We start from the raw sequence: 26,368 nt of genomic DNA on the forward strand, positions 1-26,368 counted from the left end.
TATGCAGATGCAATTATACAGTTAAGAGAAAACTGAGAACTATGGTACAGAGAGGAAGTTTGGGGGAAAGTTATCACAGTTTAAGAAGACGTTCAGGTTTTAAAAATGCAAGCTTGGGAAAGTGGTAAGTTTAACAAATATATTTTATTTTATCTAACTCGTATATTAGTCTTAAATATAAGTCTTTTGTTTGTTTTGAACAATAAATGTTCTTAGTTTAACAAATTTATTTTATCTAACGCATATATTAGTCTTAAATATAAGTCTTTTGTCTGTTTTGAACAATAAATGTTCTTACCAGTTTGTATGAATGTAAAGTCTAATGTGAACTAAAGGTCTTATAACTTCCCAAATTTGGGCTTAATGTTTCTTTGAGAAAACATATTCAGAATTCCAACCAAGAGCTTAAAGAAATGTAACAGGGTAACTTGGTTGAAACTCGATTCCAAAGTAATGCTTTTTTTTTTTTTTTTTTTGCGGTACGCGGGCATCTCACTGCTGTGGCCTCTCCCTTTGCGGAGCACAGGCTCCGGATGCGCAGGCTCAGCGGCCATGGCTCACGGGCCCAGCCGCTCCGGGGCATGTGGGATCCTCCCAGACCGGGGCACGCACCCGTGTCCCGTGCATCGGCAGGCGGACTCTCAACCACTGCGCCACCAGGGAAGCCCCAAAGTAATGCTTTTTAAGCTGTAAATATTAGATGATGCATAAACTCCTATTTCCTTTATGCTTTCAACAACTATGTTTTTATCCCTTCTTTTTGCAGGTTGCTTTCCTAGGCATTGAGGATTACCTACGGATTCATGAGAGACCTTTAGGGTAGAGTTGCACTTTGTCTGAATATCACCCCATTTTTTGAATATGTACAATGTAGAATAAGAAGCTAATCATTCTATTTTTATTAGGGATTCGAGCTAGGTCTTTTCAGGTCGGTGGTTGCTTCTTTGAATTTTTTTTTTTTTTTTTTGTATGTGTAAAAATTTATTTAAGCCGCCAAATTTATTAGGTGCATTCTTGAGGAGATCCATGTTTTTACAAGTGTTCACATAGTTGTTTTCCGGGAGCAAAGACCCAAGAGGATTGCTGAATGGACCAGCAGACTCCACTGTACACTTTCACTGCAGAAGAGAATGAATAAGAAATTGGTTTGGCCCAGTTCAACCACTGGATAAGTGATAGCCTGCACAAGGTATCATTTAAGAATGACTAATACATCACTCTGTATGACAGACTCTGGGTCCATCCACCTCATTACAAATAGCTCAATTTCGCTTCTTTTTATGGCTGAGTAATATTCCATTGTATATATGTGCCACATCTTCTTTATCCATTCATCTGTTGATGGACACTTAGGTTGCTTCCATGTCCTGGCTACTGTAAATAGAGCTGCAATGAACATTGTGGTACATGACTCCTTCTGAATTATGGTTTTCTCAGGGTATATGCCCAGTAGTGGGATTGCTGGGTCGTATGATTGTTCTATTTTTAGCTTTTTAAGGAAACTCCATACTGTTCTCCATAGTGGCTATATCAATTTACATTCCCACCGACAGTGCAAGAGGGTTCCCTTATCTCTTGTTGTATGTCCATATAATGGAATATTACAAGGACAAAACTTGAAAACATTATGCTAAGTGAAAGTAGCCATTCACAAAAGACCACATGTGATATGGTTCCATTAATATAAAATGTCTAGAATAGGCAATCTACAGAGACAGAAACTAGATTAGTGGCTGCTTACAACAGGGGCTGGGGGAGGACTGACGAAGAATGGGGGAATGATAGCTAAAGATACAGGATTTCTTTTGGAGGTGATTAAAATGTTGTAAAACTCACTGTGATGATGGTTGCAAATATCTATGAACATAATAAAAACCATTAAATTGTACACTTAAAAAAAAAAGAATGACTAATACAGATTGAATTGATGCAGGATTATTTTCGTCTAATTTTTCTATTTAGAATAGGTTAGTGGGCAGAAGTGAAGAAGGTTTTTAATTGAAATGAGTGGACATTCTCACAAGAGTTAGAATCTGGAAATGAAAATGAGGGGTTCCAAAATGAAAGCCCAGGATGGAGTCTGAAGTTCTGTCTCTGATGCTTCACTGGAGCTGGGTCCTGGACTCTGTGCAGGAAGATCTATTGCAAAGTAGTTCGGTTAGAAGCAGAGATCTGATCCCTGGCCGATGACAAGTGAGGGTTCACAGAGATGAAACGTTCAGGCACCAGGCCTGCAGGCTTCAGAGCTGACACCTTGCCTGGCACCTGGTTTATGTCTTCTGCATCCTACTCCTTTCCATGGTTTCTCTACTTTATGAGAAAACTTGCCACTTGGTCTGCATATGCTGTGTGACCTTAGTGAAAAGCACAAGCTGAAGTTGTAAGTAAAAAGCGATAAAGGGAAGGACAGTGTGCTTTTCCTGTAGCTGCACTTGTGTGAACAATGAGACCAGGACAGAGGACAGTGTTGTCCAGAGGAGCTGTGATCTCCCAAGAGACTTCAGCAGCAGGGTTCTCCCCTGGCAGAAGGCAGGAGGTCAGAGAGGGAAACACAAGAATCTTGTTTTGAAAGCAACTTTGGGAGTTTTCACCAACAGCCAGGGGAGACTTTGAGGCAGTGGGTCCTGAGCTACCATAAAGGTGGTACTTGATGAAAATAAGATCCTATTTTATTATCCCAGGTTTAGACATTTGCATTTTCATAGGTCTCAATAAAAGTCAGCTTTCCATCCTCTGGGTAAACAGTGGCTTTCTTAGCTTGAAATTATTAGAGACCCTGGGGGTCAAGGTTGTAACTGGGACCCTGATAACTCTAAATCCTGGAGAGGTTGAAAGAATTCACAGGGAATGCCGGCAAAGTATGGGGACCTGGGCCACCCGGTTAATGTAATAAATGCTAATATCCACAATGGCAGGGTGTTTGCTATAAGTCCGGTGCATTGCTAAGCACATTTATTATGGCATCTCATTGTGTAACAACCTCTGAGGTCATGAATATTACCTGTATTATACTTGAGAAGGAAACCAGGCCCTTAAAAAATAAAATTCCCTGATCTACACAGGTAGGAAATCATGGTCAGATTGAAATTTCAATCTGTTGAACTGAAAAACCCATTCTTTTTAATCATCATTACATCACTACCCCTTTCAGATACACTTTGCAGTCCTGGATGTGCTTCCTGGTGACCCCTTTAAGCTTGGCAAAGGCAAAGAAAAAACAATTATTGTTTCCTTGAGCAATAGCTACTTATCAGGTACTATGACGGGTGCTCTCTCATACTTTGTCTCATTTAATTTTCAAAAAAAACCAATGAGGAAATATAAAGTGTATAGTTTACACATTTTAAACACCAAGAAACCAAGAGCCCTCTCACTCTTACTCTATCGCCACTAAATTTATTTCTTAGGAGGATTTCTCTTCTTACATAAACCTCTGCAAACGGAGCATGTTCTGCCAGTTTCATTCCCTTACTTTCTTGTTCCTGAATTTAGTTCAACATGAGGGAAGAAAAGCCTTGGGATATAATGCTGGCTCTTTATTCTGTATGGTGTCTCTCTCTCTCACACACACACACATACACACAGCCACACAATCACATTTTCTCAGTGTTAACCTGTTGGTAATAACAAAAAAAGAAATATGCATTCTTGTTGATCACAGAATTTAATTCTAGATGTCTAGATGGAATTTAAAAAGAACATAAGAGCATGCTACAACTTGCTTTGCATATTGTATTACAGAAGTCCTGTGGAAATAGTGTGTGTGCATGTGTATGTCTGTATATATATATTTACAAATATATATATATTTATATATAGAGAGAGGGGGAGAATATATGTGTACATATGTGTTATATGTGTATGAATGAATAAAAGTATATATATGCATATATGTGTACAGTACCTGTGTATATATACATATATACTTAAACATACATATATACTTTATATATATATATATATATATATAAAATATAGATACTTTATTCATTTGGAAGGAAAATTAGAATTTTCTCTATGGCTATCTGTAGTGGTCCATTCCAGGTAGCATCTTGTAAGCAGGCCGCATATATAATCACTTGAATTGACCTCAAGTAGGTGGAAGAATTTACACAGCTTTCAAAATCCCCTTACTTGTCCCCATAAAAATGGATATCTGAAAATGGAATAAGGGAATTTACTCCAATGTGCAAATCAGTTCTCGAACAATTCCTAAAGCATCTTCAGCCTAGTCCAGGATTCTCTGTTCCTTTTTCCCTGCTGCCTCTGTGCTCCTCTCTCCCTCAGGGCCAAGCACCTGTGAGTTTGGGACGCATGGTCATTCCTGGCCGGGGCTTCTCTCCCTTTGATTATCTCATGCAGTAGACCTTTCCTTTTCTCACCAACACAGTGTTCAGAGTGGGTCATTTTCTCAATGCCAGTCAGATAAAAATATACCATGATGAGATACTAATTAGTAAGAAACTGCTAGTTGCATGTGTAACTCAAGGGCCTTTAGTATCCCAATTTAAAGGGTGGAAATAGTCTTGGGAAATGTATTTTTTAACCAGGGAGCTCCAGGGAGATGATTTGGAAAAGAAGTAGCTTCCAGCAGCATTACTTATATTCTGATTAGGAGACTCTTCTTTTTCATTCTGAATTGTTTTTTATTGCTTTCTATGAAATCATGTATTGGTAAAGTATCCTTATATTGTAGGGTCCTCATCTAAAATATGATGTTATTATCACTTTTTCCTAAGATACATCTGTCCAGTTAAAAGTTTGAGGTGGTTATTTCATTCCTGCTTCAAACTCTCCCAATATGATCTCCTCATATACAAAATAATTATCTTTAAAATTTATAAAGTAACAAAGCAAGTATGTTTTTTCTGATTTATAAATTTGTATGCTTCTTGCAGAAATTTCTTACGTGCTTCTTCATTTTTTTTCTATGTATCTGTGTGCAATCAGTTTGAAATCTCTAGGAGATATTCACTTGCAAATTGGTGGGACAAAATCTATTATGATAATAAAAATAACCTAATAAACTAAGTATTATTTCCTTCATAATAGAAATCAGTCTTAATATTATTTGAAAAGAAATGAAACAAATTATTTATAATTACAAGAATTTTTAGCTAACCATGTGGCATAGATAATTTTTTAATTATTTAAAAATCATACTATGCATGTGTCTATCTATCTGTCTATCTATATCTCCATGTAATCACCATTCCTATCCAGATGGCCATTTCTAGCACCTCAGACACCTGCCTTTTTTACCCCTTCTCAGTCAATGCCCCCTCAAAAAGCACTCCTAATGTTGGCTAAGTGAAAAATGCTATAACATTTTTATTTTTTACATTGTACTGTCATTTTATATAATTACCAACAGTGTTGAAACTACACTTCAAATTCATCTTACACACCAAATGATCATCTTTTATGAACATGATATAGAGATGACTATTGTGTTATCTGACAGTTTACCTGGTAGAAAATGCTGGAAACAGGCATCTCCGATCTTCTTAAATATTTTTTATTTTTATGTCAGAATCATAACTAATGCCAAAAAAGCATAACACCTAACAAACTGTGTCTGCTATTTAAAATACATCCAGCAACCGAAATGCTAAATTCCTTCCATCTGCATGTTATGCTCTTGTCAGATTTAGATAAGTAGTTCCAGGACCTAGGAAAAGCCTACTTCGTATTACTACTTTACTTCAACAATTCTGCTATATCTAGCAAGTAGTTTGCACACAAAACTCAAGGCTGATGTTTGAAGGTATCTTTTACTCTCATGGGTACTGGCTCTATGTAAACAAAAACGCTTTTAATTCTGGAATTTCCTCTTGGAAAGCCAAGCCTCTGAAACATTTCAATGCTAGCAGGGTCACCCTCCTTTTCAAACCTCAAGATTTTAAAATGTTTACCAACTCTGACAAGTTTTAATATTTTTGTAAAGCAAGCAGAAAGGAACAGAGGGTGTAATTTCTGTATTTGGTATGGATGGAATAGAGGGTGTAATTTCTGTATTTGGTACGGATCAGAGGAAACAGAGTGAATGGTTTCTCAGGAGCCCCATTCTGCAATGTGTCCAAAAGGGGACATTGGAGAAGTGCAGAACCACAGACTGTGTAGGAAGCACTAAAGCACCGAAGATGCAGGGCCTGGGCACCGTTGATAAGTAAATGGCTTTTCACGTGAAAGAGGATTTTACCTTGCTTATTGATTGATACCCACTTTTCAGAACCAGCTTAATGTTGTCTAAAATTAATACCTGATTCACATGGTTCGAAGGTATGAGTACAGAATTTAACCTATGAGTACAGAACAAAATAGGGAAAAGTTGTCCTTGATCAGTTCCTCCAAAGGCGGAATGAGCCACTTTGGGAAGCAACACATTTTAACTTTACTGCTTCTACTCAAAGCAGAATCAGCAAACTTCTTGAGCAGGATACTACTACAAAAGACAAGGGAGAGCCTTCATGTCATAGGTCATAAAGAGGTATGAGAGGTATATAACACGAGAGTTTGTTAAAACTGGACTAAGAAAGATCTAGAAGACAGCAGGAGTGTGGAAGGGTTGGTAGCTTCATAAATTGGTATATTGGTCAAGAGCAAGGGTAACACACCATCAGGCCATCACACAACAAGCTTTACTTCTTTAAAGGAATCATTTTGACACTTTCATTACGTTGCCTACTTTCGTGTTACCTCTGCTCACTTGCTGCTGCCTAACTCTGTCCTCCTCTCCCCATGCCTGCACACCAGAGCATAATTGGATCTGTTCTTTTTTTTCTAAATTATCAGAAAAACAAAATAACATAGCGTCCAGTAGAGAAGAAATATTCTGATATCTAATTATACTTCCAAGTAGATACAGATAGAATCATGAAGTATTATACCTGTTTACTCTTCTTTATTTTCTGACAAGAGATACTTCTCTTTTATCTTAATATGATGTTCCTCCTTAGACACAAGTCATGACATTTATCTTGGTGCTACTGTTTCTCTCTGCCTTTTAGATGTTTGCCTTTGGGGCCACTGGTTTAAAAAAATTATATTTGGTGGATCTGCATTAAAAATCACTTCTTTCCCTGACAAGATATTTAAAATGTCATTTGTGCCTTGTGAAGACTTCTAGAAGAATCCAGAGACCTAGACCCAGATGATCGAAACTGTGTTTCTGCAAGGACTGCAATTTCCTTTTGAAGATTATGGTTCCAGGGAAGATTGCTTCTAAATATCTGTGAGACAAATACTTTCCAGAATTAATGCTGTTGTTTAAATTTTGTGGATTTTTAGAACATCTCACCTCACCACATATAAAGGACAAGCAATAAAGTACAGTTTATTTATGGTAATATTAAATATAACAGTGCAATCATTCCTTAAACATATGCGGTCAAAGCGTATCTATTCAGGATGTGCTTTTTGACAACTGCTTCTCAAGTATAGCCAATTTCTATTGTTTGTTCTACCAGTTATTTTGCTTTAAAGATAGAAAAGCCTAAGGACAAGAATTAGTGTAGTTACCCTGCCCGTAACATCATCAAGTTATGAAATAAGAAGCTATAAGAGTGGTACTTTGAAGAGAATGGACTTTTGAGTTAAAATATGCATGTTCATTGATCACAAATGGATGAGAAATGTCAGCCAGTTATTACACAGAAAGGAGCTGATTGAAAATAGGTGACCTTTACCAAACGCGTGTGAACAATTTTTACTCTTCATTAAAGGATAAGGTATCTACATAGTCCATAAGATGTATGAAATGCTTTAAACAAATATCAGTAGTTACTGGCATGGTAAATGTTTGAATTAATCAAACTGTTACTATATTTTTGTGTTTTCTGACATTTCATAAAGGTGACACGGAGCAGCAAAATTCTCTTCAGAATGGCAGGAATTTAACTGCCCAAGTGGAAGGAAGAAGCCTATGAATAAATTATTGTCCTTGAATTCACAGAAGTACATTACCTGTCCTTGTTTACAGAGAATTTGTATAGGTTAGTGTCTGTCACCAGGAATAAGGTAGTGAATGAAACACACATAGAGCCTGCCATCAAAGGCTTTGGAATTTAGCATTATTCAACGGTGTGATGAGCTCTGGGATTGGAGTAGAAGAGGCATAACGTGTATTATGGAAACTGATAGGAGGAACATTTTACTAGACTGGTAGTGGCCAAAATCTATCTGGATGAAGTGACATCTTGTGTTCTACAGGTCAAGAGATCTAGCCAGGCAAAAAGTTAACTTAATATGACAGGCGGTGAACGTGAAATCTCAGGAATAAGGAACCCAAGGTGGTTGGGAAATAAGCTGCTAGAGGTTAGGCAAGACTCAAGAGGATGTGGCGTCCAGAACTTCCAGAAAAATGGATGCCTCATGAAGGTTGGAATAATATCCTAAAAGAGAGCGGAAATTACAAGGAAAATCTTTAACATAGGAGTCATGTGATCAAGACTGTCCTAGAGAGGTCGATCTTCTGATGGTAAGGAGTATTATTTTGTGAAGAAGAAGGGTATAACATAGAGATCATAAGCAAGTAACAGATGACGGAGGTGTGAACCGTGGGGGGGCAAGGATGCAAACACATGTGAGACAGATTTAAAGGGCAGAACTGAAAGGACCAGATGTTGATTGGATGTGTAAGGTGTGAAACGTGGTAAGGCAAAGATGATAGCTGGATTTCTCACCTGGCCCATTGGGTAGGTTATAGTGCCATTTGCTGAGCTATTAAAGAGAGGATAGCAAGATGGGAAGATGCCTTGGTCCCTTCCTCCTTCCCTCTCTTTCTCTCTCTCTCTCTCTCCCCCTTCCTTCCTTCCTCCATTCCTTCCTTTAACATATCGGTACCAGCTATATAATAGACACTGAAGTAGGTGCTAAGGCTTAAGCAGTGAACAAAACTAGGTCCCAATCTTCACAGAGATTATGGTTCCTGCTGGAGAAACCATCATCAGGAAATCAGCAGTAACTATCAGATTAACAGCAAGGAAAAAGAAACAAAAAGAGTGATTTGGGGTATAATGGTAAGAGAAAAACTGTGAGTAAATGACATCTCCTCTTGAATTTCAGCTATAGTTAACAGCAACACAAAGTACTGCACAAAAGCAGCAGTTTCTGCTAGAGTTAACACCTAGTAGTATCATGCCTATAGAATGAAAGGGTCAAAATGTTAGCCTCCTAAGAATGTCAGGGACATTAAATTTGAATAGCTGAATTTGATTTTCCTACAAGTATCCAGACAGAAATAGAGGTTTTTCTGTTCGGTCTTAGTCAGTTGGTAGGAGAGTGTGAATTCTACTCCATGTCAGTACTAGCAGATGTGGCCATTCAGAGTCTGCCATTTTTCCTGAACTCTGAAACTGAAATAAATTTCTCTCCTAATCCTGCAAAACAGAGCCCCTGAAAGTCACATATGGATACAACCTTGGCTAATTTCACACTCATTCCACCTCTGGTTTGGTTTCAAGTCCTGCATATGAATTTCCACAGATCCTGGGTGCAGCATTTTAAGGATATCTTATTCTCTCTCCCTTCAGCCCACCAAAAGCTCATTTTCTCCCTTGATATATTTTTGTTTTAATTTTCATAGGTATTTTTAATGTATGTGTACATATATTTTTTGATTTGAAATAGTGAAAAATATAATGCAAGATTCAGAATAGGGCACCAATAACTCTGTCTCTCCCATTCTCAAAATTCTTTAATGGATCCCCGTCATTCCTGGGTTGGAATCCAAATGTCTTTTCACATAGAAAAATGTAGTTGCCTCTTATTACACATACAACACTTTATCGTAACGTTATGTCAAACTAACGTGGTCCTGGAGGGGGTCAGGAATTCTCTGTGCCTTTGGACACAGTGTCACTTCTAGTAGCAGCTTATAACCCCTCCTCTTCTGTCTGTCTTAATTCAAGATATCCTTTCATTTATAGCTCAGGAGACTTCTAGTAAGTTTTCCATGGCCCCTCCAAGTTAAGTCAGGAGCTCTCCCTGGGCATTAATAACACCCCATACACATCTTTTCATGATTACACACCAGAGTGTATTACAACTGGTCTTTCCCTTGTCTGCCCCCGACCAACAGGCCAGAACATTATTCAAAGGAATTATGGCTTGTCAACATGTATTCATAGCATCTAGCCCAGTACCTGACCCTTAAGAGGGACACACTAAAACTAAGTACATTAAGTGGGTGAGTGTAAATCTTTGGGGAAGTGTGCTTGAATCTTACCCACAGTACTGAGCAAAAGCAAAACTATCATATTTTAGGTACTTGCCTCAATCCTAACACATGGCCCTTATAACTAAGTTATTAGTTTGGAATATCTATTCATTCTTTGTTCAATAGATATTTTATGAAAATCTATTCTATGCTAGGCCCTATTCTAGGTACTGGGTTGCAGCTATGAATAAAACAACAAACAAAAAAAACCCTGCCTTCATGGAGCTTACATTCTAATGTCTAATTAGAGTAATTAGAGAGGGAGACAAATAACAAATAAATTTAAAAGTGTACAGTTAATAAAATGTTAAGCATTCTAGAAGAAAAGATGGAAGAGTAACGGAATTCTATGGGCAGGTTTGTAATTTTAAAAATATTAATATAAATAATCCAAAATTTGTTTCCATACTAATGAAATCTATTTCCCTTTGTATTTTGTAGATTTGAATAATAACAATGAAATGTGGCAGCTGGGAACAGAAAGAGAGAAAAGGTTAAATAGAGGCGAAAGCTGAAATCTATATCCTTGCCATTTAGTTTTGAGAAAGAAGAAAAGTTGAAGTGACAAATAATGACGCTTTAGGACTGCATTCCTAGAATAAAGAGAACTGAAATGCTGTTTGAGAAGTTGGCCTTTGTGATGCGTTTGGAACCTTGGTATATAGCTATCCTGGGGAGTGCTAAAGTCCAAAATTTCTACACATTCAGAAGTGGGACTGGGAAAGCAACGATCACCCTGCTCTTTCTTAACTGCAAAGAACGAAATACGTTAGCAATGCTTTGAATTAAATATTGTTAGCAAGTGTTAGCAATGCAAAGAATTAAACATGCTAGAAATACGTTGCCTTCTAAAACATCCAGTTACTCTATATCCAGAGTGAGTAGTGGGAATCAACGACAGATTAAAAAAAAATGTTTCTCAAATTTCACCTGGCTTATAACGTCCCATCATCCTGCTATAATCAAAAGAGCTTCTTGAGAAGTTTTATCAACCTTTAGCCCAGGTAAGCTGGGCTGTAAGTCGTATCCTATGTAGGTCCTTGAATACTTACCTACTAGGGGAAACCATAGAGCAGTATGGCGGAGAATGAGAGCAGCATTTCTCATAGACCAGCAGTGTCAGTAGCCCTGGGAGGTTGGTAGAAATGCAGAATTTGGGCTCCATTACGGAACCTTCCTACGAGACGCCCAGGTAATCTGCATGCCCGTTCAGGTTGGGAGGTGCTGCTCTATAACAGCTATCCTCAACCTTGTCTGCATGTCAGAATTGCCTGGGAAGTTGTTTAAACCTCAGTGGTTAGGCCACATTCCTATATATTCTGATTTTATCAGAATAACCTGCATATATCTCAAAACTGTGTTTCCTGGGTCCTTTCTCAGACCTACAGAATCAGTACTCCAGGAATGAGCCTCAGGAATCTGCCACTTTAAGGCACAGAGTCACTGATTCCCATATATAGCAAAACATATAAGAATCGTGGCTTGGAGGATGAAAAACGATGAATTCCATTGCAGAAAATACCTTTTATTTATGGGGATTACTTGAATCAACACATAAAATATGAAATACTTCCGCATATACACATATATATGTATAAATGGTATTTGATAACTTTTCAACTTTATAACTAGAGGATTTAAATCCCATAGCAAGATATAGATAAGTTAGAGAAGAGGAAATGATAGGCTTGAATCTACCAGGAAATAGATTTTTAGATAGTCATCTTCAAGATATTTTACAAATATTCCACAGAATATTTGTTACGATCATAATAAAATCATACAACATATGAATTAGTTTCATAAATTTGTTTCTCTTCTAAACAAGCAGCCAGCATACTTTTTCTGTAAAAGGCAAAATAGGGAATAATTTCAGCTATGCACACACTACACTCTCTATGTTGTCAACTATTCAAGTCTGGTTTTATAGCATGTAAGCAGCCATTGACAAAATAGAAAGTTTTCTCTAAGCCATCTCCCCAATTACTTTCTTTAAAGTAACATCCACACATCTGTGTAAATCCAGTAGAAGAAAAAGTGTACATTCCTAAAATTCAAATGTACTGATATAAACACAGTGTCAGGACATGGTTCCAGCTTCTGGTATGGCCCAAGGGTGCATTGTCTCTAAGGAGAAAGAACGTCCTGGATTTTCTCTACTTGACAGGTAAGGTGAGGGACTAAAAACAAGGTTTCTGGTTTATAATCACAACTATTATTTCCTAAGCACCTGAGTAATTGTAAGTATGTTATATTAATTATCATTTTTATTTCACACAGCACTGCTGTGGGATTAGTACTATTATTCGCTCCAGTTTAAAGGTCATAAAAATAAAGTTTGGACACCTTAACTGACTTGTCACAGAGCTAGCAAGTACCCTCAGTGGGATTTGAACCCAGGTAGCTGAACCCAGAACCTGTACTTTCCGCCACTATACATTTCTGCCTTATTCATTGTCTACTGAGACTATGAATATGTATGATGCTGGGCCAGTTATAAGCTTTTAGTTTGTAAGAGACACAGATGTGCTCAGCTTGAATTGGTTAATGGAACTGAAACCACAGAGAAAAATGTGGAAAACAGGAAGAAGTCTCACTATTTCATGGTGTGTCTGGAATACCACCCAGGATAACATATTCTTTCTGCTTCTGTACAGGGAGCACGCCTTTATTTTTGTGCTTAGCCATTATGGTGAGTCAGAAAATGTTTGTCTTCTAATTGACCTAAGGGAATTAACTTTTCTTTCCTTCCTACCAACCTCATGAGTTCAGTTTATTCATGATTTCTGCAGACCATCATCTCTATGTTTCTCAACTTCTGCCCCTGCCCATCTACTGCTGGTTATCCACAGTATGCTGAATTTATACTTAAGGTCACTAAATCATCTATGTGTTACATAAAACACTCTTTATTGACATGGTTATTTTGAAAGGCTACATGGTAGCCATTGGCTACTCTAGAGATGGCTGTCATAGATCTGGGTACATTCATCTCTGGTCATATCTGCTGTGGCTTGTGGAGCCTAGACACATGTCATACTTTCTGGGTGGGGAGGCCTATGTATGGTGGGTGCTCAGCATAACAAGCTACTCTGAAATACTACTGTTTATAGATCATGTCCATTCTTTTGGAATAGTAATAAAGATTATCTATATATACTTTGTTTTTCTGTTATTCTTATATACAACTAGAAAAAGCCAATAGCTTACCATGAAATCTAGCGAATGGAAAGTGAACTGGCTGGTGGCTGGAGATTATACATTTCTTGATCATGTTTCTAATCATTGTTGAATCCATTATTTGCAGTATCTGGTTCCATATTATCTGTTTAAGTGTTTGAGGACAGGTTGGAGCATAAGAAAGGATCATATTTTATAACTATGCAGCTTCCAGTACATCTCAGCACATCCTTGGATATGAGAGCTCATCATATTAGATTTTTCAGGTCAATCCTAATTTTATAACATCTCTCCCTTTTTGTCCTAGATTGAACCAGATTTTGCTTTGGATAACACTGTCACAATATCAACATAATTAGCTATAGCAAATCTCTGTGTACATATGGGAAGGCTTATGTAAAGTCAGTAGAACAAATAGACTCCTGTACATTTGAATCTATTTTTTTTTCTTTAGTCTACTTTCCAACATTCAATTCTGTTCACTTCTTTATCTTTTCTAATATTGTGAATGTATTTTGCCACGAACATAAATTCTCCTTAACTTCTTTTTAATTCCATTTCAATATAAGTGACATTGAATTTATATCTCTACTCTTTATTTGATTTTTATCTGAGAGTATATCTACCTCTCTTGGAAAGATGTTTATACTGCAGATACTAAATTTCTGTACTGATTATCCCTATGTAGAGTGCTTTTTCTGTCAGTAGTAATCAGAATCAACTTGATGCAAAGACTTGAGCACTAACTTCCTTCAGAACCTCAAAGAAAAAAAATATATGCTTCTTTCAAACACTGGTGGCTATGGAGTTTACAAAATCATTTATTTTGAGTAAGCCAAGAATTAAACTATTCTAAGGGTGATATAATTAAGTTGCACTATCAGATATTCATGAGTATCAGAATAGGTCACCATGTATAAAGTGATAAAAAGTATAGTGTAAAGATTACGAGCTTTAAATACTGTCTGACCTGAGCTTGAATGATAGGTCCCCAGCCTGCTCTCCCAGCCTGCATCTCTTCTTCTGGAAAATTGGGGTAAATTATCTCCAATGTCATTATTTTGATCTGATGATTATATAATTATACATAGACAATTTATACCCCCAGGTGTCTGGCATTTAGGAGTCATGGTAAACACTGCCTCACCCCCTTGACTTTTATTGAAAATACCACCTACCTAGGAGCAGGTTATAATTCTTAAGAAAAGTTTTATAAAGCTCTAACAGATTTTTTTTTTAATTTAAATTTTGAAACTGCCTATTCTAAGTGAGGTTATCCTACAAGATGTTTTCTGATGTCACAGAGGGAATAAATTACCATAAAATAAATGAAAAATGGGATTCAGTTTAGAACCTAGAGGTAAGCTGGAACCTGGGGATAACATATGAAAAAAAGTCTGACTGAGGCAGCTACCGAACATAAACAGCTCCTAATTCTCAAGTGTAACCAAGATTTTCTTCATTCTCTTTTCAGCCTGTGTAATGCAAATTAAGACAACTACACTGATTAAATCCCTTTAAAAACTTTAAGTATATCTTTTTAAATAAAAACTACAGCTACCTTCATTCCTTAAAATAAATATCCCATTACACACTAAGCACATCCTTCAAGGGTCACATACATCAACTAAGTACATCTAATAAAAGTTCATTGGGTAGGATATCACCATGGATTTTGAACTTGGCACAAGGAACAGTTTATAATACAGAGATGTTATCAGCAATGTACAAGTTTGTCACTAACAAATGTGACCCGGTTTGGTTAATGTTGCCTCCTCCCGTTTATCCATGTTGTTTAAAATGTAAGAAAAGAAGATGCCAAAGACTCAATGACAGTAACTAGTCAAACATTTCTCTGAGGTATCTTGAATCAGTTGAAAAACCGCCTCGCTGGAGAAAAGAGATAGAAGTCTCAGTGCAACAGAGAGAAATAAACGTCTTTAGGCTTTGGCTGAAACACACAGACAACCAGCTAGTACACATCAGTGCCTAGGGGTATCCTAAAAATATTTTATTCCTGTGGGGGAAGCAATAGCATCCACTTAAAAAGCTCTCTAGAGAATTTTGGAAGGTTAGCCAATTAATATAAACAATGTTCTGACATCTTTATAAAATGTCCCATCTCAGGATACCCATAGGAGGAGGGCAGAATCAACATTTCATGAAGTATGAGTGCTCATTTTAAAAAGTACAGTTAAGATACCATTATAAATCTTTACACAAAAGCAGTAACATTTTACTTTGTGCTTTAGCATAACAGATGTTATTGAAATTCAACCTGTGTAAGTATTATCTCATGGCAGTATACATTTGTATTTTAAATAGCGCTTGTCTCATTGTTAGAAAATCATTTTGAAGTATAAGTACTACATCATAAGAAGATAAGTGCTTGCTATTCACTCATGTGGCTAGAGTGCTAAGAAATCAATTGGTCATACATAATGATACGGATAAAATCACTTTATTTTTTGATTATATAGAAATTTACCATGATGTGGGAGAAAACCATCAGACTATATTTACACTTGCAAAGTAAAATAGAAAAGAAAAAGTTCAGATAATTAAATCTAACTTTGGAAGAGTTGCTTCCATTCCCTCTAGATATTTTTAACAAACTTATGAGGAAAAAGGGTTTAGAAGAAATAACGTGGACTAGTTTGTCTAAATTACATAGATAATTGTCCTAAGCCATGTAAAATACAAGTTTAACCTCAGTTCACTCTTGTTTGATGACAAAGTACAACTTCAAACATAAAAGCCAAGATGTCAGTAAACATTTAATTTGAATCCATTATTGAATAATTCTCCCTTCAAAAGTAAGTATTTTAGAAAGAAGGTAATTTTCTTTTCTTTTTATTAAATTATCTCATTAAAAATTCACCTCTCATATAAAAACTATAAATCATATCAGTGGTATGATAATTCTTTTTGGTTCATTTTTCTTAACAGCTACATCAGAAACTTTATTTAAATTTTAATTGCTAAACCGACACTATTAAAATATTCAGGGATTTAGTCCTAAATCCTTCAACCCACAGGGAGCTCAGGAACGTTGTTAAAGTAAAAAGCTGCACAAAATCTCAACTCTCATTTGCAAATGTTCTTTCCATCTGATTTAACTTTGAAGCTTTTAGACTGAGAGCTTTTGCCATATGACATCAACAAAACACTTCAATCAAAATCAAGTTACCTTAGCGTCACACAGTTCTCTAGATTATTTAAAAAGGTAAAATGAGAAATTCACTCTTTTCGTATTTCCTTTCATTTTCTCTTGATGCAAGGCAGAATACTTAGATTTCAAAAGAAATTGCTCTGTAATATTATCCTCGAACACCGGGTTTCATTCTAGGACAATTGCTTGTAAACTAAGCCTTCTCCTGACAGACACACTCACTTGCTGCAGTGCAGAATATCAGTATAGTCAGTTAGAACTTTCAATGCAGAAATTCAGCTCGACGCAGTCACTCAGATGAAGCGGCACTTACCTTAATTGAAATATTCACCGTGAAGGAGGTGAGAAGTCAGTCGAATCAACCGTGAACGGGGTGGGGAAAGCGAAGTTTTCAGTCAACACCCTCCAAGTAGCTGCATGCTCCGCTGCTTTTTCCTGTTTATGCTGAGCCCCTCACTGTCTAAGAGAACAAAAAAGAGAAGCTGAAATCCTCCGAGATTCCAGTGAGTAAATGAGGACTAAGCGATATTTCTTAACGGGAGCTCCTCGGTGAGCGTGCTGCGTTTGGTGGCTCCCTAACTGCTGTGATAGGCTGCTGTCAGGTCCCCGGAGCTGGGCGATAATCATTGACCTGATTAGCAGGAAACACTTACTGTGCGCAGGCAACACACGCCGAGGGTTAGTGGGTCTCCTGGGAACTGGAAAAGGCACGGGGGCTGCTTGGGACTCTTGTCTTTTCCAGCCTAATGGATGAACTACAACTCTGACTGTAATTTGCAAGGAGATTAGCTACAGTGTTCAGCTGCGTAAGGACTTAGATAAACGTGCTTTCTCCTGCTGTTCTGCCAGGTGCCTTCGTGTTAGATAGCAGGTACAGTGAAACAATTAATCGACTGATAGAGCTGATTCGTTAAGACAGGACGAAAGCTGAAAAATGTCCAAAGCAATGTGATAAAAGATATAGCTGGGCTTGCCTTTGCCCCAAGCGTGGTACATACTTCAACCTTTGCCTAAGTAAAATGTTTTTAAAGGTTGATCACAGCCCTCCAGAGTGCAACTCTGATTTATAAAAGAAAGGAAGTAGTCATACTAAATAAGCATGTTTGGCAGGTTCTTAACAGACACAGGCACTCAACCCGAGACATGGAAAATACAGCGTTTCTTATGTAGTTTCTCAAATAGCATTTTAAATTAGCATCACACTTGCAAAAAAATGTTTGCATTATACTACTAACCTGAGTAGCACAGGAGAATACATCATTACACCTAACTAAATCATCTCTTCTACTATTGTTGAAATGCTAATTTTCTAAAACAAAAATAAGCAAGGGCATGAGAGGATACAAAATGTCAAACAACATATTAAATGTAGGCATGTGCCTTTCACAACCTGCTGATACCCATCCACTGACCACCTGAGCAGCTCTTCAACACCTCCGACCTCAAAAGTTATCACTTCCTCCCAGAGATCTAATTCTCTCAAAAAGCTCACCTAATTAAATGCCAAAGCCTCAAATGGTTAAGTTTGGACAATTCTCACTTCTATAGGAGAAAATTATTAACATAAGAAGAACAGATGAAAAAAGTCCTTTGCATGTCTTGAGGGTGAGAAAAATCTCATTGCCAGGGAGAAAACTGACAAATGTACTGTCACAATGATACTGTGATGTGTTCAGCATTTCTGCTTTTCCAAGTAGGTCTCACTTGGGACATATGGCATTCCCTTGATATGTGTGTGTGTGTGTGTGTGTGTGTGTGAGGGGGGGGGCTCTTGAGAGGGGGGGCTATATTTGCAATATTTACATGTATTTTTGAAAAATCCCAAATTTCAGTAAAGGGATGCACAAATCATACATAATGGAGAATATATTTGCCTTCTATATTATCAAGTAAATTTTTAAAAAAAGTATTTTGTTAAAATACAAGCTCTTTGATGGTAACACTTCTCAGGCAAAATAAAACTTCAGTGCAACTATATAGGGCAGACACTTCAATTTAAAATAGAAATGTACCAGGGAGAAGCCCCAGGAGAGCTGATCCTGTGTCCCATTCAGAGGAGGTCTCTTGCTCCCTCAGCTGGTGGAGGGTGAGAGCTGAAGGTGAGGAAATCCAGTCAAGATTCAGGAGAGGGAGAATAACTTCTGCCACTGCTAAGCAGGAAACCCGTTATTCAATTATTGACTGGCATTAGAGTGTTCTACTATTGATAGAAAAGAGTTGCTTGTATCCAAATTGATGCACATAAATAAATTGAAAATAAACAGTAAACAGGAAATATAACTACTAATTTCTTCTGCAAGGATCCTGGCTAGTTGTTAGCCCAGCACTTGTGAATGAAAATCTGATGGATTCCAGTGTTCTGATGTTCTGATGTTTAGCTGGTCTTCCAGTTAAAACACTCTGGTCTTGTATTTGTCTAAGCTTCATTCTGAGTACCTTAAGTAGTGACTTACTTTTAAAACTTTTTAAAACCTTAAGATAGTGCTTATTTTCTTAAACCCCATCCATTAGCAATGATGGTCACCAACTAAAATTAGTACATTCTAAGTTAAGTTAATTTTGTGCCATAGTAGTTAGTTTCTACCTGGAAAGTCCTGACTACGTCAGATTGCACTGATGAAACTTCCAAAATAATGAGTCTTCTTGTTCTCATAGGATCCAACGGTCTTTTACTCTAAATATTTTCTACAGACGGTATGAGTAATTCTGCAGTAGATTTCTAGACCTATGTTGAACAAATAACTGATTTTATGTGGCAGTACACTCATGAATAACAAAGCAGAAGAATAATACTATTTTGTAGGGAGTGTAGATAGGAACCAGCAATGATAATTATAGTTATTTTATATTAAGTGCTTGCTATGTGCCAGATGCTTTGAATATACTTCAGCTCTAGCCGTTGTCCATGAAATCCTCAGAGTAATCATATTAAGCATGCATTATTATCTTAAAAATTTTTATCAATTAAACTAAGGCTCTGAGAAGTTAAGTAAACTTATCACTGCCACAGAGTCACTACATAGCAAATACAGAATTAAATCTCAGGTCACATTGAAGCTTAGGAATTTCCAAACCGACAAAAATACTTGCTTCCAAAAGTATAGGGAAGTTGTATTGCTTTTATGATTTGCAAAACAACATTTTTATCCTTAAAAATGTGTTTTGTGACAGATAAAATATTACATTGTAACAGCTTAGTCACAATAAACAGTTATCTATATTTGAGCAGAAAATGAAATTCAACAAAAATAAACGTTAGCCTAAAAATAAACTAAATCTAGAACTTCCAAATGATGTAATTTCATTAGCTCAGGTTGGTCAATTTCAAATTTTTTTCTTTCTTTTGCAATTCCTTTACCCTCTTCCTTAAAACAGTAATTATTGGTTTCGTTTTTTTTTTTTTTTTTTAAACAGGAAAATGACCTTACTCTAGTATATGACTATCTCAAGAACATTTAGGCCAAAATTAAGATGATTTCTGATATATCAGTTCTCCAAGAGAAGTACTGTAATGTAATATCAAAGCTTAAAATAACTATGGAGTTGAAAAATTCATTTCTAGTTTGTTCAAGCTTTATCTAGAAGTTTCTTAAGCCTCACGTGAATCTCACTATTTCATATGGTCTGTTGAAATTCTCAGACACATTCACAATCTTACAGAAAAACGTTGTGAACATGCTTTTTCAAGGATTCTAATAAAAATTCTATCTAAAAAGAAATGATAAGAACTCAAATTAATTCAGCCCTTAAACTGCCAAGAAATTTCCACCTAATGTCTTATTTGATTCTTACAGGAATCATGTGATATGCATTATGATAAGTATTTTACTCATATTTTAATGATGGGAACTTTGGAATAAAAAGAGCAAGTGATTGTCCCTTTGGTCTTTGATGCTTAGGGGAAAACCTGATGTCTTCCTTTCCAGACAAGGCTATTGCTCTCCACCATGTCTAACAAATATGGTTGTTGGAGTCATGTTGTAGTCAAAAAAGAATTCAATGGATATCTAAACGGAAGCTGCTCTTTATTATTTGAGTTTGTTCTAAAGAGTCAGAACTGTGACGTAATGTAGGAAAAAGTACTCTGAGTGGTAGGAAGCTTGTAATTTGTATGTACAGGAATCTTTCCACTTGGATTTCTCATAGACTTTTCTTGATGTTAACTATAATTATATTAAGACAACTGTTTAGATATTGATCTTATGATTCTTATATGAATCTCCTCCTGCTTCTCTTTCAATGTCAGATTCACATATTACCTCTCTGTCTTTTTGTGGTGATTTAGTTATCAGGAGAGAGGAAATCTCAGAATGTTAGTGTTAATTGTTTTCTTTTTTAAATTGAAGTATAGTTGGTGTGCAATATCATATAAGTTACAGGTGTGCAATATAATGATTCACAATTTTTAAAGGTTATGTTCCATTTATAGTTCTTATAAAATATAGTGTATATTCCCTGTGTTGTGCAGTATATCCTTGTAGCTTATTTAAATTTTTTTTAATTTTTGAATTTTTTTTTATTTATTTTTTTATACAGCAGGTTCCTAGTAGTCATCAATTTTATACACATCAGTGTATACATGTCAATCCCAATCGTCCAATTCATCACACCACCACCCCCAACCCCCCGCTGCTTTCCCCACTTAATGTCCGTACGTTTGTTCTCTACATCTGTGTCTCAATTGCTGCCCTGCAAACCATTTCACCTGTACCATTTTTCTAGGTTCCACATATATGTGTTAATATACGATATTTGTTTATCTATTTCTGACTTACTTCACTCTGTATGAGTCTCTAGATCCATCCATGTCTCAACAAATGACCCAATTTCGATCCTTTTCATGGCTGAGTAATATTCCATTGTATATATGTACCACAACTTCTTTATCCATTTGTCTGTCAATGAGCATCTAGGTTGCTTCCATGACCTGGCTATAGTAAATAGTGCTGCAATGAACATAGGGGTGCATGGGTCTTTTGGAATTGTGGTTTTCTCAGGGTATATGCCCAGGAGTGGGATGGCTGGGTCATATGGTAATTTTATTTTTAGTTTTTTAAGGAATCTCCATACTGTTCTCTATAGTGGCTGTATCAATTTACATTCCCACCAACAGTGCAAGAGGGTTCCCTTTTCTCCACACCCTCTCCAGCATTTGTTGTTTGTAAGTTTTCTGATGAGGCCCATTCTAACTGGTGTGAGGTGATACCTCATTGTAGCTTTGATTTGCATTTCTCTAATAATTAGTGATATTGAGCAGCTTTTCATGTGCTTCATGGCCATCTGTATGTCTTCTTTGGAGAAATGCCTATTTAGGTCTTCTGCCCATTTTTGGATTGGGTTGTTTGTTTTCTTAATATTGAGCTGCATGAGCTGTTTATATATTTTGGAGATTAATCCTTTGTCCATTGATTCGTTTGAAAAATTTTCTCCCATTCTGAGCGTTGTCTTTTTGCCTTTTTTATGGTTTCCTTTGCTGTGCAAAACTTTGAAGTTTCATTAGGTCCCATTTGTTTATTTTTGTTTTTATTTCCATTACTCTAGGAGGTGGATCAAAAAAGATCTTGCTGTGATTTATGTCAAAGAATGTTCTTCCTATGTTTTCCTCTAAGAGTTTTATAGTGTCCGGTCTTACATTTAGGTCTCTAATCCATTTTGAGTTTATTTTTGTGTATGGTGTTAGGCAGTGTTCTAATTTCATTCTTTTACATGTAACTGTCCAGTTTTCCCAGCACCACTTATTGAAGAGACTGCCTTTTCTTCATTGTATATCCTTGCCTCCTTTGTTATAGATTAGTTGACCATAGGTGCGTGGGTTTATCTCTGGGCTTTCTATCTTGTTCCATTGATCCATGTTTCTGTTTTTGTGCCAGTACCATATTGCCTTGATTACTGTACCTTTGTAGTATAGTCTGAAGTCAGGGAGTATGATTCCTCCAGCTCCGTTTTTTTCCCTCAACACTGCTTTGGCTATTCGGGGTCTTTTGTGTCTCCATACAAATTTTAAGATTTTTTTGTCCTAGTTCTGTAAAAAATGCCATTGGTAATTTGATAGGGATTGCAATGAATCTGTAGATTGCTTTGGGTAGTATAGTCATTTTCACAATATTGATTCTTCCAATCCAAGAACATGGTATATCTCTCCATCTGTTGGAATCATCTTTAATTTCTTTCATCAGTGTCTTATAGTTTTCTGCATACAGGTCTTTTGTCTCCTTAGGTAGGTTTATTCCTAGATATTTTATTCTTTTTGTTGCAATGGTAAATGGGAGTGTGTCCTCAATTTCTCTTTCAGATTTTTCATCATTAGTGTATAGGAATGCAAGAGATTTCTGGGCATTAATTTTCTATCCTGCAACTTTACCAAATTCATTGATTAGCTCTAGTAGTTTTCTGGTAGCATCTTTAGGATTCTCTATGTATAGTATCATGTCATCTGCAAACAGTGACAGTTTTACTTCTTTTCCAATTTGTATTCCTTTTATTTCTTTTTCTTCTCTGATTGTTATGGCTAGGACTTCCAAAACTATGCTGAATAATAGTGGTGAGAGTGGACATCCTTGTCTTATTCCTGATCTTAGAGGAAATGCTTTCAGTTTTTCACCATTGAGAATGATGTTTCCTGTGGGTTTGTCATATATTGCCTTTATTATGTTGAGGTAGGTTCCCTCTATGCCCACTTTCTGGAGAGTTTTTATCATAAATCGGTGTTGAATATTGTCAAAAGATATTTCTGCATCTATTGAGATGATCATATGGTTTTTATACTTCAGTTTGTTAATATGGTGTATCACATTGATTGATTTGTGTATATTGAAGAATCCTTGCATCCCTGGGACAAATCCCACTTGATCATTATGTATGATCCTTTTAATGTGTTGTTGGATTCTGTTTGCTAGTATTGTGTTGAGAATTTTTGCATCTATATTCATCAGTGATATTGGTCTGTAATTTCTTTTTTTGAAGTATCATTGTCTGGTTTTTGTATTAGGGTGATGGTGGCCTCATAGAATGAGTTTGGGAGTGTTCCTTCCTCTGCAATTTTTTGGAAGAGTTTGAGAAACATGGGTGTTAGCTCTTCTCTAAATGTTTGATAGAATTCACCTGTGAAGCCATCTGGTCCTGGACTTTTGTTTGTTGGAAGATTTTTAATCACAGTTTCAATTTCATTACTTGTGATTGGTCTTTTCATATTTTCTATTTCTTCCTGGTTCAGTCTTGGAAGGTTATACCTTTCTAAGAATTTGTCCATTTCTTCCAGGTTGTCCCTTTTATTGGCATAGAGGTGCTTGTAGTGGTCTCTTAGGATGCTGTGTATTTCTGCATTGTCTGTTGTAACTTCTCCTTTTCCATTTCCAATTTCATTGATTTGAGTCCTCTCCCTCTTTTTCTTGATGAATCTGGCTAATGGTTTATCAATTTTGTTTATCTTCTCAAAGAACTAGCTTTTAGTTTTATTGATCTTTGCAATTGTTTTCTTTGTTTCTATTTCATTTATTTCTGCTCTAATTTTTATGATTTCTTTCCTTCTGCTAACTTTGGGTTTTGTTTGTTCTTCTTTCTCTAGTTCCTTCAGGTGTAAGGTTAGATTGTTTATTTGGGATTTTTCTTGTTTCTTGAAGGAGGCTTGTATAGCTATAAACTTCCCTCTTAGAACTGCTTTTGCTGCATCCCATAGGTTTTGGATCGTTGTGTTTTCATTGTCATTTGTCTCTAGGTATTTTTTGATTTCCTCTTTGATTTCTTCAGTGATTTTTTGGTTACTTAGTAATGTATTGTTTAGCCTCCATGTGTTTGTGTTTTTTACGTTTTTTCCCTGTAATTCATTTCTAATCTCATAGTGTTGTGGTCAGAAAAGATGCTTGATATGATTTCAGTTTTCTTAAATTTACTGAGGCTTGATTTGTGACCCAAGATGTGATCTATCCTGGAGAATGTTCCATGAGCACTTGAGAAGAAAGTGTAATCTGCTGTTTTTAGATGGAATGTCCTATAAATATCAATTAAATCTATATGGTCTATTGTGTCATTTAAAGCTTCTGTTTCCTTATTTATATTCATTTTAGATGATCTGTCCATTGGTGTAAGTGAGGTGTTAAAGTCCCCCACTATTATTGTGTTACTGTTGATTTCCTCTTTTATAGCTGTTAGCAGTTGCCTTATGCATTAAGGTGCTCCTATGCTTGGTGTATATATATTTATAATTGTTATATCTTCTTCTTGGGCTGATCTCTTGATCATTATTTAGTATCCTTCCTGGTCTCTTGTAACATTATTTTAAAGTCCATTTTATCTGATATGAGTATTGCTACTCCAGCTTTCTTTTGATTTCCAATTACATGGAATATCTTTTTCCATCCCCTCACTTTCAGTTTGTATGTGTCCCTAGGTCTGAAGTGGGTCTCTTGTAGACAGCATATATATGGGTCTTGTTTTTGTATCCATTCAGCAAGACTGTGTCTTTTGGTTGGAGCATTTAATCCATTCACGTTTAAGGTAATTATCGATATGTGTGTTCCTATGATCATTTTCTTAATTGTTTTGGGTTTGTTTTTGTAGGTCTTTTTCTTCTCTTGTGTTTCCCACTTAGAGAAGTTCCTTTAGCATTTGTTGTAGAGCTGGTTTGGTGGTGCTGAATTCTCTTAGCTTTTGCTTGTTTGTAAAGCTTTTGATTTCTCATTGAATCTGAATGAGACCCTTGTTGGGTAGAGAAATCTTTGTTATAGGTTCTTCCCTTTCACCACTTTAAGTATATCATGCCACTCCCTTCTGGCTTGTAGAATTTCTGCTGAGAAATCAGCTGTATAACCTTATGGGAGTTCCCTTGTATGTTATTTGTCATTTTTTCCTTGCTGCTTTCAGTAATGTTTCTTTGTCTTTAATTTTTGCCAGTTTGATTACTATGTGTCTTGGTGTGTTTCTCCTTGGGTTTATTCTGTATGGGTTCTGTGCTTCCTGGACTTGGATGGCTATTTCCTTTCCCATGTTAGGGGGGTTTTCGACTATAATCTCTTCAAATATTTTCTCAGGTCCTTTCTCTCTCTCTTCTCCATCTGGACCCCTATAATGCGGATGTTGTTGCATTTAATGTTGTCCCAGAGGTCTCTTAGGCTGTCTTCATTTTTTTTCATTCTTTTTTCTTTATTCTGTTCCACAGTTGAGAATTCCACCATTCTGTCTTCCAGGTCACTTATCTGTTCTTCTGCCTCAGTTATTCTGCTATTGATTCCTTCTAGTGTAGTTTTCATTTCAGTTATTGTATTGTTCATCTCTGTTTGTTTGTTCTTTTATTCTTCTAGGTCTTTGTTAAACATTTCTTGCATCTTCTCAATCTTTGCCTCCATTCTTTTTCCAAGGTCATGGATCATCTTCACTATCATTATTCTGAATTCTTTTTCTGGAAGGTTGCCTGTCTCCACTTCATTTAGTTGTTTTCCTGGAGTTTTATCTTGTTCCTTCATCTGGTACATAGCCCTCTGCCTTTTCATCTTGTCTATCTTTCTGTGAATGTGGTTTTTGTTCCACAGGCTGCAGGATTGTAGTTCTTGCTTCTGCTGTCTGCCCTCCGGTGGACGTGGCAATCTGAGAGGCTTGTGCAAGTTTCCTGATGGGAGGGACTGCTGGTGGGTAGAGCTGACTGTTGCTCTGGTGGGCAGAGCTCAGTAAAACTTTAATCTGCTTGACTGCTTATGGGTTGGGCTGGGTTCCCTCCCTGTTGGTTGTTTGGTCTGAGGCAACCCAACACTGGAACCTACCTGGGCTCTTTGGTGGGGCTAATGGCAGACTCTGGGAGGGCTCAC

The 26,368-nt window shown here is 36.6% G+C and overlaps 1 protein-coding gene across 5 annotated transcripts in view; it reads right to left on the reverse strand.

Moving 5' to 3' along the window:
• Positions 1–26,368, reverse strand: part of CDH12 (cadherin 12) — a 981,162-nt gene that overhangs the window by 383,632 nt on the left and 571,162 nt on the right. For 4 of the 5 annotated variants that reach the window (XM_060295685.1, XM_060295681.1, XM_060295683.1 and 1 more), the window contains exon 3: positions 16,885–17,031. The gene's annotated coding sequence lies outside the window, so the exon portion shown is untranslated. Of the gene's footprint in view, positions 1–16,884; positions 17,032–17,224; positions 17,294–26,368 lie in introns of those variants that run through there. The other variant, XM_030856605.2, reaches the window with a different exon arrangement.

This window comes from Globicephala melas, chromosome 3 (genome assembly GCF_963455315.2).
Source record: "Globicephala melas chromosome 3, mGloMel1.2, whole genome shotgun sequence".
NCBI classification, from domain to species: Eukaryota; Metazoa; Chordata; class Mammalia; order Artiodactyla; family Delphinidae; genus Globicephala; species Globicephala melas.